Here is a 9,548-nt window from a genome sequence, read left to right as displayed (position 1 = left end):
CACGAGCACTTGAGAAAAATGTGTATTCTGTTGTTTTTGGATGGAATGTCCTATAAATATCAATTAAGTCCACCTTGTTTAATGTATCATTTAAAGCTTGTGTTTCCTTATTTATCTTCATTTTGGATGATCTGTCCATTGGTGAAAGTGGGGTGTTAAAGTCCCCTACTATGAATGTATTCATAGTCAATTTCCCCTTTTATGGTTGTTAGTATTTGCCTTATGTATTGAGGTGCTCCTATGTTGGGTGCATAAATATTTACAATTGTTATATCTTCTTCTTGGATCAATCCCTTGATCATTATGTAGTGTCCTTCTTTGTCTCTTTTAATAGTCTTTAAAGTCGATTTTGTCTGATGTGAGAATTGCTACTGCAGCTTTCTTTAGGTTTCCATTTGCATGGAATATCTTTTTCCATCCCCTTACTTTCAGTCTGTATGTGTCTCTAGGTCTGAAGTGGATCTCTTGTAGACAGCATATATATGGGTCTTGTTTTTTTATCCATTCAGCCAATCTGTATCTTTTGGTGGGAGCATTTAGTCCATTTACATTTAAGTTAATTATTTATATGTATGCTTCTACTTCCATTTTCTTAATTGTTTTGGGTTCGTTATTGTAGGTCTTTTCATTCTCTTGTGTTTCTTGCCTAGAGAAGTTCTTTTAGCATTTGTTGGAAAGCTGGTTTGGTGGTGCTGCACTCTCTCAACTTTTGCTTGTCTGTAAAGGTTTTAATTTCTCCATCAAATCTGAATGAGATCCTTGCTGCGTAGAGTAATCTTGGTTGCAGCATCTTCTCCTTCATCACTTTAAATATGTCCTGCCAGTCCCTTCTGGCTTGCAGAGTTTCTGCTGAGAGATCAGCTGTTAACCTTATGGGGATTCCCTTGTGTGTTATTTGCTGTTTTTCCCTTGCTGCTTTTAATATGTTTTCTTTGTATATAATTTTTGACAGTTTGATTAATATGTGTCTTGGCATATTTATTCTTGGATTTATCCTGTATGAGACTCTCTGTGCTTCCTGAACTTGATTAACTATTTCCTTTCTCATATTAGGGAAGTTTTCAACTATAATCTCTTCAAATATTTTCTCAGTCCCTTTCTTTTTCTCTTCTTCTTCTGGAACCCCTATAATTCAAATGTTGGTGTGTTTAATGTCGTCCTAGATGTCTCTGAGATTGTCCTCAGTTCTTTTCATTCTTTTTTGTTTATTCTGCTCTGCAGTAGTTATTTCCACTATTTTGTCTTCCAGGTCACTTATCCGTTCTTCTGCCTCAGTTATTCTGCTATTGATCCCATCTAGAGTATTTTTAATTTCATTTATTGTGTTTTTCATCATTGCTTGTTTCCTCTTTAGTTCTTCTAGGTCCTTGTTAAATGTTTCTTGCATTTTCTCTATTGTATTTCCAAGATTTTGGATCATCTTTACTATCATTATTCTGAATTCTTTTTCAGGTAGACTGCCTATTTCCTCTTCATTTGTTAGGTCTGGTGGGTTTTTAATCTCGCTCCCTCATGTGCTGTATGTTTTTCTGTTTTCTCATTTTGCTTATCTTACTGTGTTTGGGGTCTCCTTTTTGTAGGCTGCAGGTTCATAGTTCCCATTGTTTTTGGTGTCTGTCCCCAGTGGCTAAAGTTGGTTCAGTGGGTTGTGTAGGCTTCCTTGTGGAGGGGACCAGTGCCTGTGTTCTTCTAGATGAGGCTGGATCTTGTCTTTCTGGTGGGCAGGTCCACGTCTGGTGGTGTGTTGTGGGGTTTCTGTGGACTTATTATGATTTTAGGCAGCCTCTCTGCTAATGGGTGAGGTTGTGTTCCTGTCTTTCTAGTTGTTTGGCATAGGGTGTCCAGCACTGTAGCTTGCTGGTCGTTGAGTGAAGCTGGGTGCTGGTGTTGAGATGGAGATCTCTGGGAGATTTTCACTGTTCGATATTATGTGGAGCTGGGAGGTCTCTTGTGGACCAGTGTCCTGAAATTGGCTCTCCCACCTCAGAGGCACAGCACTGAGTCCTGGCTGCAGCACCAAAAGCCTTTTATCCACATGGCTTATAATAAAAGGGAGAAAAAGAAAGAAAGAAAGAAAGAAAGAAAGAAAGAAAGAAAGAAAGAAAGAAAGAAAGAAAGAAAGAAAGAAAGAAAGAAAGAAAGAAAAAGAAAGAAAGAAAGGAGGGAGGGAGGGAGGACAGAAAGAAAGAAGATAAAATAAAATAAAGATAAAATAAAGTTATTAAAATAAAAAATATTAAGGAAAAAAAATTTTTTTAAAGAAAAACAAAAAAACGGATGTATAGAATCCTAGGACAAATGGTGGAAGCAAATGTATACAGACAAAATCTCACACAGAAGCATATACCTACACACTCACAAAAAGAGGAAAACGGGAAAAAATCATAAATCTTGCTCTCAAAGTCCACCTCCTCAATTTGGGGTGATTCATTGTCTATTCATGTATTCCACAGATGCAGGGTATATCAAGTTGATTGTGGAGCTTTAATCCGCTGCTTCTGAGGCTGCCGGGAGAGATTTCCCTTTCTCTTCTTTGTTCTCACAGCTCCTGGAATTCAGCTTTGGGTTTGGCCCCGTCTCTGCGTGTAGGTTGCCGGAGTGCTTCTGTTCTTCGCTCAGACAGGGCGGGGTTAAAGGAGCAGATGACTCAGGGACTCTGGCTCACTCAGGCCGGGGGGAGGGAGGGGTATGGAGTGCAGAGTGAGCCTGCGGTGGCAGAGGCTGGCATGACGTTGCACCAGGCGGAGGCGCGCCATGTGTTCTCCCGGGGAAGTTGTCCCTGGATCCCGGGACCCTGGCAGTGGTGGGCTGCACAGGCTCCCCGGAAGTGGGGTGTGGATAGTGACCTGTGCTCTTACATAGGCTTCTTGTTGGCGGCAGCAGCAGACTTAGCATCTCATGCCTGTCTCTGGGGTCCGTGCTTTTAGCCATGGCTCACGCCCGTCTCTGGAGCTCCTTTAAGCAGCGCTCTTAATCCCCTCTCCTCGCGCACCAGGAAGCAGAGGGAAGAAAATGTCTCTTGCCTCTTTGGCAGGTCCAGACTTTTCCCCGGACTCCCTCCCGGCTAGCCGTGGTGCACTAACCCCTTCAGGCTGTGCTCACGCCGCCAACCCCAGTCCTCTCCCTGCGCTCCCACCGAAGCCCGAGCCTCAGCTCCCAGCCCCGCCCGCCCCGGCGGGTGAGCAGACAAGCCTCTCGGGCTGGTGAGTGCTGGGCGGCACCGATCCTCTGCGCGGGAATCTCTCCGCTTTGCCCTCTGCACCCCTGTTGCTGCGCTCTCCTCGGTGGCTCCAAAACTTCCCCGCTCCGCCACCCGCAGTCTCTGGGGCTTCCTAGTGTGTGGAAACCTTTCCTTCTTCACAGCTCCCTCCCAGGGGTGCAGGTCCCGTCCCTATTCTTTTGTGTCTGTTTATTCTTTTTTATTTTGCCCTACCCAGGTACATGGGGAGTTTCTTGCCTTTTGGGAGGTCTGAGGTCTTCTGCCAGCGTTCAGTAGGTGTTCTGTATCAGTTGTTCCCCGTGAAGATGTATTTCTGGTGTATCTGTGGGGAGGAAGGTGATCTCCGCGTCTTACGCTTCCTCCATCTTCCCCTCATCCCTGTTCTGTGAGTTCTTTAAAGGTAAGAATCATTCATGATTCATTTTGATATTTTTCATGCATAGCATGTGGCTGGCAGGTGAAGGTGCTGGGATGAAAACTAACTGAGGATTGGCTCCTTCAGCATGTTATGTGCTCAGAGGGTGGCAGATAGTGTGGATTGCAAGCAGAGGGGCACTGTGTGTGTGGGGGTTCTGGCCAGGACTTTTGCCTCTTGCCCAATCCCACCACTGAAGTTCCTGGGCTTTGTACCTCCACTCTTCCCATCATTTCTCAACCCTTCCCTGTGGTGGGCACGATAGCACCTCTGCTGAAGAGCTAGACACAGCTCCCAAATCCCACCTTCCTGATCTCCATAGAATGATCCTCAAGATCTGAGGTAGTTTCACTGTACAGATTCAAGAGTGGCTGCCAATGCAAGTACTCAACCCCCCAGCTTTCTAAAAGAAAAAGCAAGGAAAGGAAAATCTGTTTTGCCCTTTGTAAGGGCTGTAAACCTGTGTATATTCTCAAACTCTATGGTATTTATTGATATAAGGTAAGTACAGTGCCTTGTATTCAGAATATTGCTTACTTTTTCTTCTCAAAGTCTGGTTTTCCATACAATAGCAGTCTCAATGACCTAAGCCAGGAGTTGTTCACTCTGTACAAACATGAAGACAATGTGTGGCAGGAATTTGGATCACTAATGAGGCACTGGTACTTTACTGAAATGGTTAGAGCACTTTAGCAATTGATACGGGTGTTAAGAGTTCAGATTCCAGGGTTATATAATGTAAAATGACAGATATTAATTGTTTGAGCCTTGATATCCTCATCTATAAAATCAAGATCTTGTTAATGTTTTGCAAAGTAATTGTAAACATAAAATGATGATAAATGCATATAGTTATTGTCCTCAAGGAACCTCTTTCCACCTAAACTGGGAGGTAAGTCTTTGGCAGACTAGGTGTGATTGGGGCCTAAGGTAGACTGTGTTAATTGTCCCCATTTGTTCCTCTGACCATATTCACACCTATTGCCATGCATCTCTGCAGTACTTTCCCACTCTGACTCTGGGCTCAACTTTGTGACTTGTTTTGTCCAATAGAATAAAAGAGAAGAAATAGTGTGCTAGTTCTGAGACCAGACCTCAAGAGCCTTTGCCGTTTGTTTTTGTTTTTTTTAATCTCTGGTATTCTTTCTATCATTATCAGGACATGCCTGCGCTAACTCCCTGATTCCAGAGGAGGATGAGAGACATATGGCGCATAGCTGAGTCACCTCAGCCAAGGCCAGCCTAGATCAGCCAACCCCTAACCAAGCTGAGATCACAGCTGAGATTTAGCAAAACTGTCCAGTGAAGCCCAGTTTGGATCATCACTGAGCCTTGCAGACATGTGAGAAATAAATGTTTGTTGTTTTATCTTCTGAAGTTTTGTGAAGTTTTGTTACACAACAATAGCTACCTGATACCTGATGCCACGTGCCTTATCACTTTGAATAATGGGAGTGGGAACTCACAGGCTGGTTGGGGCATGTGTGGTCCAGAAGACCCATAGGGTCTTATAAACAGTTCACCATAAATGTTTTTCTAGGTTTAGCTCCTCTTGATATGAGATCTTGCTTGTATATAGACAGATTTTCAGATAAGTTTTGTGATTGCAGAAGTTTTCCTATATGATAGATAGTGGTAGAAAGGAAGTGCATGCAAAAGATTCCCTCTTTTTAATAAATTACCTCCTAATCAGGGATTTTCTTATCTCTGTCCTCTCCTCTCCTGTCCCTCCATTGCTATTTGTATCTGGAGGATTATAACGTAATCAGTTTTTTTAAAATGTCAATATTAACTAAGAAGATAAGGGATCAAATACTTCTTTTATGTAGTATACATACATCATGTACCTCACTTTTCATTCAGGAGAAATTATTACAAATTATTTGGTTATTAGTTTTCAGCAAATGAAACTTAATATTCAATTAGTTACTGTCTTCCTTTGAAGTTTTGTGGAAATATTGCTGTGAGTGGAATCATACCATATCCCAATCTTTGGTTACATAATTCTCCGTTGGTTCACACATTTTTCTGGAATGCTCTTTAAGGCACCTAAAAGTTTATAAACCATGTTCACATTGAAGTTTTATCCTATTTCACCAGTGATTTCAATTCTACCTGTGGAACAACATAAATTTGGTCATCAGTCAGCCTAGATGTTAGACTGGCCTGGCTAAATGCTGAGTGATATTCATCACATTAAACTCTCTAAACCTCTGTTGTCTAATTTCTAATGGGAGCAAAAAGTACTTAACCCATAGAATTGTTGTGACCATCAACTATGATGACAGATGTAGAGCACTCAGCACTGTATCTGGCACATAGTCACACTGAAGAAATATTAATTTCCTCCTTCCCAATGGAAAATTACCAATGGAAATTATTGAGTCTGAGGAGCAGAAAGAAAAAAGGTTGAACAGAGCCCAAGGGACATGTGGGACATCAACAAGCAGACCAATCAATATATGCATTGTGGGAATCCCAGAGGAGAAGAGAGAAGAGAAAGGGGCAGAGAGATAATTTTAGCTCCCCCCAATTTTTGATAGTTATACTAATATTTTTAACTTCCTCTACTAGTTACCATGTAGCTTTAAATAATATACATGTAAAGTTCTATTTCTTGTCCATTGCTTTCAACTGTGTCTCTTAACCTTTCATTTTGCAAAATGAATGTATTACCTTCCTAATCCTTCCCTCTCTTTTACTCCTCCCTTTTCATCTCCTTATTTCTGTCCAGCTAAGTCTTTATCTTTTATGTTATCAGTGTGGATAACATTTACATTCTGTTTTGTAACCACTCAGTTTTCTATGCTTTGTTTATGAATTTCTCTAAATATTGAAAGCCAGTAATCAATGTTTACATTATGGTGATATTCTTTAGTGCAGAACTAAGTAATGAGCATATTCTTTTTCCCAGGTCCAATATTATAGGCCCTTTGGTTAGTCAAAAGAGAACATTCTTAATATCAGAGTCAAATGTTCTTTTTCCCTACACTCAAAATGGCTTAGATTTATGCCATATTTTGGTTTATTTTCTATTTTGGCCATAACTATTTTGTACACATTTTATTTCCTTGGGTTTTGATTTTTTCATATAGGGAGAAGAAAACCACATATATTCTTATTATATTACAAATATCATTTAATTCTGCAGTCATTAATTTCTTGGAATACTTTGTATTTTTTTAAGATAATGTTCTTGAAACTCAACAACTTTTAATATTTTCTTTCAAGGCTTGTGGCTGACTAACTACTAGGGGCTTCTTTTCATTGGCATCCTCATGAGCTTTACAATTTTCTACATTCCATAATTCTCCTTTTCTTGGTTTTGCCCACTGTCCCCTGCCCTACTCTTTTAGGAGTGTATCCCCAGTAAATTCTTTAGAAAATGCATAAGAGAAACAATATATTATGAACACTTGCATGTCTGAAAATGAAATTGTCTTGTTCTCATTCTTAAGCTAGATATAGAACTCCAGGTCCAAAATAATTTTACCTCCATATTTTGAACCCTTGAAACTTGTGTTTTCTAGCATCCTTCATTGCTGATGAGAAGTCTGATCCATTTTGATTCAAATTCCCTTATATTTACCTGTTTACACTTTTCCCCCCTGAAATCTCAAGAATGCTCTCTTGGCTGATTTGATATTTTAGCATGATACATCAAGGTTTTAATCATCTTTTAATTAATTCTAATCAATATTTGTGTTTCTCTTCAGTCCTTAGAATTATTTTTATTGTTTCTTTCATAATTTCCTTCCCTAATTTCTCTCTTACCCTTTCTGAGCTTTTCTTAATTGGCTATTGAACCTCCTGGATTTATCCTTCACGTCTCTTTTGCAATATTTTATTATCCTTCCTTTGTTGTTTTGTTCAATGTTATAGGACGTTTCCTCAATTATATTCTCTAATTTTTCTATTAAATTAAAAATTTTGAAATTTTTGACAATTTAATTTCCAAGGAATATTTACTATTCTCTTTTGTCATTAAAAAAAATCCAGGTTTTCTGATTTCACCTTATGGATATAAAGTCTTTTCAAGTCTCTGATTCTTTGAATTCTCTCTGTCTCTTATGGTGTGTTTTTCTATTTTTTTCCTCAAATATCTGTTCATCTTAGTTGTCCATTAATTTTTAAAGATGAATAAATAGAAATGACACTTTATAAGGTGTTTGTCTATCTGTTTTTCCTCAAATGTTGGTTCATGTTTAGCTGTCAGCTCATTTTTAAGAATGTGGAACAGAAATGCTATCAGTTTCTGTGTATGGGACAGGTCTACCAACTGGCAAGCTTCTCTCCAGGGTATCCCTAAACAAGAAGGCCTGACTCTGGGATGTACACATATACCTGCTCTCCTGTTCTTCCCAAAATAAAATAATTAATTTCTTTAGAGGGAAAACTTGCTTTTTGGGGGTGGAGAGGGGCCGCAGTTAAGCCTGGAGTCCTGCCTGGAAGACGCATGCCTTATTCCATCATTACCCACCCTGTGTACTTTGGGCTGCAGACACCTCTGCTTGGGTCCACCTATTTATGTACTGACATTTGCCATAAACGTTTTGTTTTCCTGAAACTTGTCAAAATTTCTTCTTCAAAGACAACATCCCTATTATTCTCTTCATTATTATTTATTTTATGATTTAAAAAAATCTTCTCTTATTTTGAAAGGATCATAGGAAGGAGGGAAGTACTATTCTTGAACTCGGTTCACTATCTTGAAATGGAAGCCTCTGAAATGTCAGTCTGGCAGTCTACAGTCCATACTCTGAGAGTGTCACCTTAAGGCTTTGCCTGTGATGCCTCTAAAACTTCTCCAGAGTCATTCATGAAAAAAAAGAAAACGAAAAAACAAAAAAGAAAAAACTCAGGTAATTTTTTTTTTTTTTTTTGCGATACGCGGGCCTCTCACTGTTGTGGCCTCTCCCGTTGAGGAGCACAGACTCCGGATGCACAGGCTCAGCGGCCATGGCTCATGGGCCCAGCCACTCCGAGGCATGTGGGATCTTCCTGGACCGGGGCACGAACCCGTGTCCCCTGTATCGGCAGGCGGACTCTCAACCACTGCGCCACCAGGGAAGCCCGTCTCTAGGTATTTTTTTATTTCCTCTTTGATATCTTCAGTGATCTCTTAGTTATTTAGTAACATATTGTTTAGCTTCCATGTGTTTGTATTTTTTATGTTTTTTCTCTGTAATTCATTTATAATCTCATAGTGTTGTGGTCAGAAAAGATGCTTGATATAATTTCAATTTTCTTAAATTTACTGAGGCTTGATTTGTGACCCAAGATTGGATCTATCCTGGAGAATGTTCTGTGCACACTTGAGAAGAAAGTGTACTCTGCTGTTTTTGGATGGAATGTCCTATAAATATCAGTTAAATCTATCTGGTCTATTGTGTCATTTAAAGCTTGTGTTTTCCTATTAATTTTCTGTTTGGATGATCTGTCCATTTTTGTAAGTGAGGTGTTAAAGTGCCCCACTATTATTTTGTTACTGTTGATTTCCTCTTTTAGAGCTGTTAGCAGTTGCCTTATGTATTGAAGTGCTCCTATGTTAGGTGCATATATATTTATAATTGTTATATCTTCTTCTTGGATTGATCCCTTGATCATTAACATAGTGTCCTTCTGTGTCTCTTATAGCATTCTTTATTTTAAAGTCTGTTTTATCTGATATGAGTATTGCTACTCTAGCTTTCTTTTGATTTCCATTTGCATGGAATATCTTCTTCCATCCCCCCACTTTCAGTCTGTATGTGTCCCTAGGTCTGAAGTGGGTTTCTTTAGACAGCATATATATGGGTCTTGTTTTTGTATCCATTCCGCAAGCCTGTGTCTTTTGGTTGGAGCATTTAATCCATTCACGTTTAAGGTAATTATCGATATGTATGTCCTATGACTATTTTCTTAACTGTTTTG

The 9,548-nt window shown here is 39.6% G+C and overlaps 1 long non-coding RNA gene across 1 annotated transcript; it reads left to right on the top strand.

Annotated features, from left to right (window-relative positions):
- Positions 1-2,342: 2,342 nt before the first annotated feature.
- LOC117203910 (uncharacterized) lies at positions 2,343-5,003 on the top strand. Its single transcript, XR_004486866.2, has 2 exons — positions 2,343-3,620; positions 4,795-5,003. It is a non-coding gene; the product is annotated as an uncharacterized LOC117203910 (long non-coding RNA).
- Positions 5,004-9,548: the final 4,545 nt, after the last annotated feature.

Source organism: Orcinus orca, chromosome 7 (genome assembly GCF_937001465.1).
Source record: "Orcinus orca chromosome 7, mOrcOrc1.1, whole genome shotgun sequence".
NCBI classification, from domain to species: domain Eukaryota; kingdom Metazoa; phylum Chordata; class Mammalia; order Artiodactyla; family Delphinidae; genus Orcinus; species Orcinus orca.
This window is presented reverse-complemented; position numbering and strand designations above follow the sequence as displayed.